At 38.0% G+C, this 9,468-nt stretch overlaps 1 long non-coding RNA gene across 1 annotated transcript; it reads left to right on the forward strand.

Moving 5' to 3' along the window:
• The first annotated feature begins 347 nt into the window (after positions 1–347).
• On the forward strand, positions 348–2,799 carry LOC141623893 (uncharacterized). Its single transcript, XR_012533711.1, has 3 exons — positions 348–2,321; positions 2,424–2,490; positions 2,572–2,799. It is a non-coding gene; the product is annotated as an uncharacterized LOC141623893 (long non-coding RNA).
• Positions 2,800–9,468: the final 6,669 nt, after the last annotated feature.

The following is a 9,468-nucleotide window of genomic DNA, read 5'->3' on the forward strand; positions in this document are numbered from 1 at the left end:
TGTTGTTATTGCGATGTTATTCTGGTGTTATTGTGTTGTTACGCCGATGTTATTCTGATGTTATTGTGTTGTTATTTTGGTGTTATTGTGTTCTTACTATAGTGTTATTCTACAGTTATTGTAGTGTTATTATACTTTTATTGTAGTATACTAGTGTTATTCTACTGTTATTGGAAAAGGAAACATGCAGCAGCGGAACCATTATTTACTCCAGAGCATCAAATTAACAGCACGCTTAAAACGATTCTACATTTTAAGACGGTTCAAAAGTATAAGAACCTTTTTTTACTGCCAAAAAAAAAAAAAAAAAAAAAAAAAAAAAAAAAAAAAAAAAAAAAAACAGCGCACTTAATCATGAAAGTGTGTACTTGAGAACATCAATCAAGATCTAACTAATTTGTAGTTATCATACAACACTATTAGAAAACATAAAATGACATAACAACAAAAATGCTAATGCCATGTAAGTCATCAAACAAAGTGGAACAATAGACCACCACCAGGCCGATTTTGAGCACCACCAGCAGCCTGCAGCTGCCCCGTCGACAGCATCACTCTCTCACTCGTTTGACACAAATTTCAACATCCTCGCAAAAACCCAACTATATTAGCAGCCACCAACAGTACGGTCATCAACCTTCATCCAATTCCAACCGCGTTTGATGTCGGCATCGACTCCGTTACCTTTTCGCGGACCATTGAACTGCCAGGAGCCTCAACCGAGGCTACCACAACAATAACCACGACTTGGGCTCATCCCTCTGCCCACGCCCCCACCGTCTTCCATTTGAAGCGAAAAAACTGCAACTAGAAATTCAATTTGTTGAATTCGGGCTCACATCCCAATATCTGGGTTCCAAAATGTCAAAAATTAACAATATTGTTGAATTTGAGTTTATAATTCGGTAAATTGGGTTAGTTGGGATGATCAGTCCAGGGTTTAAATCAGTAGCAGCAATGGATGGTTGGGATGAAGAAGCCCTTATGCTTGCCAGTCTCATCGTCGAAGAGACACCCGAAAGAGACGTCAAGAACAAGAAACGTTCCGATTTGTAGTTCAAGTCTCCTCCTTCAAGTTCAAGAAGGTAATCTCAATCAATCAATCAATTCATTAATGGGCTTTTGCTTGTGCGTTAATGGGTAATTAGGAAGCAGAGGGCACGTCGTAGAAGCCTAATTTCGATGTTGATTGCAGTTCTCAACCTCGATGAAGATGAATCTGCCAATAGCACTGATAAAGGAGATACCATCACTATAACCACCTCTAAATCCCCGTGTCGCCGATGCGAAGAGCTCAATCTTCTTGTCAAAGCTGTCTACCATGTCGCCGGTTCTGTCATCGGAGTTCCCTACATACAACGCCGAATAATTCGCCGACGTAAACCCGCTGTTCGGTGTAATCAGTTTTTGTTTGGTCCGATTGATTGTGTTCAAGAAGAATATGATTGTAGTGATGATAATGATCTGGACTTTAATGGTGAATTGGTGGTTGTTCGGAAGTTGAAGAAGAAAGGGAAGGATCAAAATTCGGTTTCTTTAGTTTAATTGCCGATGCCGACAGGGAGTTAGGTTTATTTAAACTCATTGCACAATAAAAAAACTCTTCTCCCTCGTTATCGACTCCTCTTGCTCTTGAAAAACACGCCCAAAATCTCTTACGAGTTTCAAGATGAATTAAAAGCTGCTTGCTTTTCATGTGGCTGGTTTCAAGATGGATGAAGTGAAACTGGTATGCAGTTGCAAGAAGTTTGAAAGACACAGAATACCATGTCGACATGTTCTGTATGTCCTTAAAGATCGGGGATTTAAGAAAGTTACAAGTGAATATCTACTTAGTAGGTTGAGTAAACTAGCAACCTGCCAGCCAATCTTCAGTTCTGATGGGCAGTTGCTTGCTGATTGAAGGGCAGCGGATATGCATAAAAACAAAATCAGTTAATTGTGGTCGGAATTGTTCACTTGTGTGTCACTAGTTGATATTCCTGTGTATTGTGATGAGTTGCTGGACATTTTACGTGGGTTCAAGGAAAGGGTTATTGTAGGCACAAGTGTCGCTGATGATAGTGGTAATAGTGGTATTGGGCAGAAAAAGGACAAGAGTGCTGAAATTGGAATTCTTTTAGGAACAAGTGTCCCTAGTGAAATTAAAGTTTTGCCTCCAAGACAATGCAAAAACAAGGGCTCGGGGAAAAGACTGATCTCGCAAAGAGAAAAAGCTGGGGAAGTCATCAAGAAACCACTAAGAAGATGTAAGACTTGTGGGAAGATGACGAACCACGACAGTAGAAATTGTGACAAAAAGACCACTGACGATTAGTAGAGTAAGTTTTCTCCTATTAGCGTGATCGAATTTCTATTATTAGCGTATGTTTTCCCTCTAATTTTTAGCCTGACATTTGGTTTCTTATCTATGAGGATTGAAGTGTGAGGCATGGAATTGCTTGGACATATGATGCGAAGCAGATCAGAACCAAAAAACTAAAAACTGAGGTATTCGATTTCTGACAACTTAAGAAAGTAATCTGAATGCTACGTTATTTGTTTTATGTGACACTGTTTGGACTTGTGCAGCATTGCAGTGGACTGTTGAAGAATTTTTGGAGCATTTTTGGATCATTATTGAAGAATTATCATTTGAGAAACATATTTGAAGCATTTGACAGTAGCATTATTGAAGAATTTGATAGTGTTTGGACTTTTCATTTGATAGATGTTGGACTTGTTTTCTGGATTCAGATGAATGTAATACTTGTTTAAAGTGAGTTTTCTGGATTTTTGGACTAGTATCGTCTAATTTTCGAATTGATGAGCTGAGCAGGGAAGACAAAATTGTTATTCTGGTTTAGAGGATACAAAACGTGGGTTTTCCTAGTACCATTATTGCATGCACATACAACGGTATTTTATGCACATACACCGGTATTTCATGCACAAAAAACGTTACTTCGTGCACATATTAGGCGAGTATTAAGAAACTTGAAGGCGATTAATTTAGTCACTCTTTCACCAGATTTGGTAATTAAAAACCTAAAATGAGAATAGACCAACACTAAAATGAGAATAGCTAAATGAATCATCGTGTATGACAAGTCTGGTAATATGAGAATTGTTGACCCAACATCAACAAATAATAGATAACTTCATGTGAACCGGCAAGTCTCTACGCACCTTCAATGGCCAGCGAGTCCCTACGCACCTTCAATGGCCGTCGAACCTCTACGTGCGAACAAGAAGCAATTCAAGGACATATCCCGAAGAAGCCTCGGGTATGACTCCTTCTTATGGCTGACGTGCGTTTATACGTAGTTTAACGGACTTTAAACGACCCGCACTAGCAGTCGACAAACTCTAAATTGTTCTGCGGCTCTTCGGTCTCCAGGTTGTAATCTTCGATTGACCTGGGGGTTGTACTTTGACTTTTACCTTGTCCAAGCCTCAGTCAGAGTGGGGGCTCTGTAGATACCTGGTATCTGTTTAATCCTCAACAAACACCCGATGATTATCAAACTACAACATGCCTAGGAATCGCTACGTTTGATCGACAGTTTATATAACTACTCGTCGGAAAAATAAAAAACGAATTCGAAACCAAAAACATTTTCAAAAATACCTGGAGTGTTTTATGCACGACGACGGGGTCGCAATGTCACTAACTAGAGTCAAAACCAACACCAGACCAAAAACCGACTCAAAATTCAAATCCCGACTTCAATAACGAGTCAAACCGAGTCAAACACAAAAAACAAACCTTAGACAATGCTTCCATATATGCTAAGTATTGACGGTATACTTGATGGTCAAGTACAATCATATCCTACAAAACCTAGGATAGAACAAACCGCAAATTCCAAATGCGTGATACTGACAAGCCATGTCGCCCAAAACGCACACCACCACACAAATCCTCTATAAATACCCCTCAAATGCCCCCATTTGAAGGTACGCGAGAGTCCGCCCCTTCTTTTCTCCCTTAAAATTCTAGACCTCGACTTCTCGAGTCAACAACCGAAATGTATTTTCGACCTACCGATTGAAAATATGAGCCTTACACATTGTTTGGTACCGTCATCGTGCATTAAATCACCTGACTTACCACTTCGACCAACTACACCATCACTAAAGCAAACAACACTCCATACTTTACAAAAACGGTTTTAAATCGAGTTTTCCGACTCACGCGTTTCTACACTTTGTCGATTTCTCGTCAAGCAATCTAGCATGTAGGTATGGGGGTGTAATTAATCCTCTTCTTTGATGTTCTTTTTATATGTTTTCATGACTTTAACATGATAAAACATGCATAACATGATCCAAAATACGGTTTGATTGAGCCAAAACCGAGTTTTGACTGGAGACAGAGGCTGGTAGTTACCACTACCAACCTCACGCCTCTTTAGGCATCCCCAGTCAGAACTCAAACGTGTTTGAGTTCGTATTTCCTCCCTTTCATTTCTTATTAGCAATCGGTTTTTACCATTTCAAATATTTCAAATTATTTTTATGATGAGCATTTTTAACCATAAATCGTAAACACCCTTTGTTCCTTATATCATGACGATTTAATCCGTGACTCGCTGATAATATTTGGTTAATTACATCTTTAAAGGGTATTTTAAAGACCTCTTATTCATTTGTTTACATTTTCAAAAAAACATATTAGTCATACATGGATAATCATCCTTGGTTCTACATACCATGTCTGTTTAACCCGAGTACGATGATAAACTTTGGCTAATTACAAAGTAATGAGCTTAATCTAATTAGTTCATATCAAGCATTTTTTACACTTTTTTTTACAAAACTATTCATGTCAAGCTTGCAAAACCGAACCCGACATCAAATATTATCAAGACAATGATAATTATTCTGAGTCCCATTCTTCATATTAGGACAAAAACGGTCTTAACGACCTTTCCAACAAAAGCGGGTTTTAACACCCTTTTACAAACGATTTCACAAACGTTTTCAACAACCAGGAGACACCCCATTAGGTCGTCACCTAGCTCGCACCTAAATAACCTCCTGATTTCCAGTTTTCAAACGTGGGCAGACTCCTTATCATCGCCAACAGGCTCGCGCCTCAATGGCTGCCTGGCACTGCTCCTGTCCATTTCCAGCACTCGTCTAGGACGATCCCGACTTCGGTTAACTAGAATACAGGACGGATCAGATTAATGAGTTTGCATTTTACACTTTGCATTCTAATACAATTTTATAAGACAAATGGATCGTGTTAAGAACCATAAACCTAACTTGGCAAATGGATGTTTAATTTCCGTCTTTCATGCAAATCAACATTAAATCCAACTTGACATCAATTACTTGATATTTGGATAAACAAACTGACTTAGAAAATTTTCACATGTTAGGTTAAAACTTTTGGATGTGCATTCATGCATTTAACCCGTTTTATCAACTTTTGCACTTAATCAACCAAGATCGATCAGTAGAGGCCGCGACCTGTTAGTTATTTAGGCCATTTTAGACTCATATTATGAAATCAAAATTACTAATTAATTTGATGTAATGGTCTAAATCTACATGCATGCAAATAAAAATAACAAAAATGGTGTAAAAACCATTTAAGAGAAATTTCCTAACATTGATGATGGAAAGATAAAGGGCACAACTCAAGGACTCCTTCCTTGATGTTGTTCTTGAGCTAATAGATGGTGGATGATCCTCCAAAACCCAAATTACCAACTTAGGTAATCTCCTTAGGTAGCACCCAAGATTAAGTCCAAAATCAACTAAATTATTAACTGATAATTTTAGTTGAAAACCTTGATATAATAATACAAATATTATTACTATAATAATACTTATGTATATTATTATTTATGTGAATTTATTTTGATGATGATCAACAATTTGATCAAGTGATAAGAGAGGAAAAAGATGGAGAGTTTTTTTTCTAAAAATTCACTCATCCAAAGTGTATATATGTGGGGTATTTATAAGCCACAAAATGTAAACAATTCACCAACAAAAGTTAGTGTAAAATGATGTCACTACATGAGTGTAAAACACATCATATTAGGTTGCACATGTGAAGTTTTTCGGGTCCCTTTTAACTTTCGACATTTGTCCCACAAATACTTATAAGTCTTATATTTAATTATCTTACATAATTAAATATTAATTTGATTATTTAACACTTAAATAATACAATTTAACCACTAATGACCACTCAACTATTAAGTAATCATTAGACCATTTTATCAATATAAAATGTGTCAATGGAACTCTTATTAGGTAATTTTACAACCTCTTGTAAATTTAAATAGCTAATTACCTCCGCCTCAAAACATATACACAATCCGTATAAAACTAATTAATTAACTATTAATTAATAAATTCTAATAAATATTTATTAATTAATTATCACAAAATTAAATAATAAATCCTCTTGGCCCGAGTTCGTAACCCGTCATCAAATAATATATATTCACATGACTTATTAAAAGTCAATAATTACAAGGATTTAATTAATTTGTATCTCATACAAATAATTAGTTTTTCCATTTGGGCATCATCCTATAGGTGTGACCTAAAGGGATCAGCAGATCACCGCCGTCACATGACAGTAATGTCAAACTCTAGTCAGCCAATCATTACCGATTAACGATGACCAGCTGACAAATAAATAAATAAATCCCTGATATTCCTTTTACGAGATTTAATATGTAAACACACTTATTGTGGAGGACACTACTCCAACAATCTCCCACTTGTCCGACACAAGTGTGCGTTACCAATTCTCTTGTCCAATAATATCTCCCACTCAATGCAAGATGTCTTTCAGGTTGTTCTTGCACGTGATCATATCATAAAGTGGTTTCCTCGATCAGGAGAATGACTGTCTGACCGGATAATCTACTATAGATCTCATCCGAGTGTGGCCACGCATTTCCAATCACCTCTCCTCGAGTGGCCTTGAGATAAAATATGACATAAATGGACAATCCCGTTGACCTATTTTCTTCGTTCGATACAGATCACAATGACCCAGTAAATGTTCATCGGCCTCCTTTTACGGGGCGACCTAGAACAAAAACCTAAGCCACCGGAAAACCGTACCAACTCAGACAAACAGTCACAAGTCTAAATAATTGACTCGAAGGAATAAATAGAAATCCTTGCCACGACCCAGCAACAAAAGGACTCTACAAACGGTCACTGTCCGACAAATCGTCTCACAATCTGCCTATGTAATCGATCAACCATCACTATGACCATATGACAGTCGAACTTGTCATCTATCGCCTTAGAATCTAGTCACCCTGAGACGTCAGCTCATTAAGTAACTAGGGACAAAATACAATGTTAATCCGGTTCACTTTAATAGGGTTCGACATTGTCACTACAACCTATTTGGATAAAACAAAGTATATAAATTCAGATATAAAACTGAATACAACGATAAATGCAATTATCATATATGAAATAATAAATACAATATCTTGATTATTACATATCATATAATTTAAAACAGTTCTGGCATTCATCTCAATCCCATCGAAAGTACATACCTATCATGTTTAGCTTGAGATAATGGCTTGGTTAAAGGATCAGCGATGTTGTCAGCGGTCCCAACCTTATAGACTGTAATTTCCTTTCTTTCAATTAAATTTCTAATTACATGAAATTTCCTAAGTACGTGTCTAGACTTGTTACTAGACTTGGGCCCTTTTGCTTGAAAAATTTTGTAATACTCCGTATTTATATGTCTTGGGGGTACTCTATCGAGTAGCCCTTACTCTGTCGAGTAAGGGCAAGTTGCGAAGATAAATAGTTTCTGACCTGTTGGGCACTCGATCGAGTAGTCAGGCACTCGATCGAGTAGGTACTCGATCGAGTACCTTGGGTACTCGATCGAGTGTCCGGTTTTACGGGGGAGTTTTCTCGGGTTTTGTTAATTACGCGATTAAGGTATATAAACATATTCGGCATTGTTCTAAATCACTTTTTACAAAACCTAAAACCTGTTTAAGAGAGAAAGCAACTTGTCTTCTTCCTAATCGCGTTCTTGACAATTCCCGGAGTTCAGACGGTCGGTTTGCATCGTAGTTCGCGTCGTTGGATTCCTTGCGTCGAGGGTAAGCTTTTAACATAAGTTTTATAATGTTTTGATAAGGTGGTTGAAACCCTAATTTAGCAGTTGGGGATTTTATGAGTAGGAATTGAATGGTAGTCTTTATGTGTTATGTATGATAGGAGGAGAATTCGTAGAGGAGCCGTTTTGAGACAATTGTTTAGATCGTCTGCGTGTTTGCTTTCCGGTAGGATTTCCTACTCGCATTAGTCCCATAATGGGATATTGGTGATGTGTCTTGTAATTAGCGATTGATGTGATGATTGTAATTGTGATTGTGTTTGTGGTTGTGTTCGTTGATGGCTCTCGAGATGCGTTCTCGGCTGAGTGGGGTCACTTGCGGGAGTGATCTCACGCCCTAGTTTCGCCCTTCGTGGAACCCGCCACGGAAGGGGATGTGCACATTAATGATACAGGGTTATCGCTCGTACGATGAGCGGGGCTTAGGTGGGAACAGCTGCGGTCCCCCATCGGTGGTCGGGTCCGGTGGGGATCGGTGATTGAGACGGTTGGTTGGTTGGTGTGTGTGTGTGTGTGGCGGATTCAAATTGTCTATTTGTCTTATTGTTGTTATGTATATTGATTGTGTGATTAGTGCGACCCGGTGTTGTTTTGTAAAACTGCGGGGATCCATTCGGGATGGTGAGCAGATATTGAGCGGTATAGAGATGGTATCGGATAGTGGGGATGGCCACGACATGACGATAGAGTCTTCATTCGTAGTATAGTCTTTATTTACATTTCATTTGAGAACAGATTAGTTGGAATAATGTATTGTACTTTCGATTGGTTTGAGGATTGTAACTTTTCATTAAAGCACTTATAATAAATGTTGTTTCTATTTTGTCTATTTGATTATTAAGGGGGCACTCGATCGAGTACCTCAGTTACTCGATCGAGTAGCCCTGGTGATTTGTTTTACGTGCTTCTGATCTTGACCTACTCGATCGAGTAAGTCCCTTACTCGATCGAGTGGCTCATTTCGATCTAGTGACCCCTGTTTTGGGTCATATGCTTATCTTTTGAATTCGTTGCATATTATGTTTAATTCAAAGTTATTATTTTGCTCTTTTATGCATTGTTTTACATGTATATTGGTCTTGACGCGTAAGTTACCCAATCTTGTGGTGTAGTGAGTGGCACCTGTGGTGAGTATGAGTTCGGTGGGAGGACATGAGTTATATGTGTTGTGATAGATAGTGGAAAAAGAAAAGGAAGATTGGTATGGTGTATAGAGACATAGAGCATGTTTTGTGAGATGAGATGAGTGATATGTTTGTATGTTGAGTAACGTAAAAGTAAGTGAATGTGGGCAAAGGATGATGTGAGTCTAAGGAACGTGAGAATGAAAGGATTGAGAGTAAGGATATGGA

The sequence above is a fragment of the Silene latifolia genome, chromosome X, assembly GCF_048544455.1.
Source record: "Silene latifolia isolate original U9 population chromosome X, ASM4854445v1, whole genome shotgun sequence".
NCBI classification, from domain to species: domain Eukaryota; kingdom Viridiplantae; phylum Streptophyta; class Magnoliopsida; order Caryophyllales; family Caryophyllaceae; genus Silene; species Silene latifolia.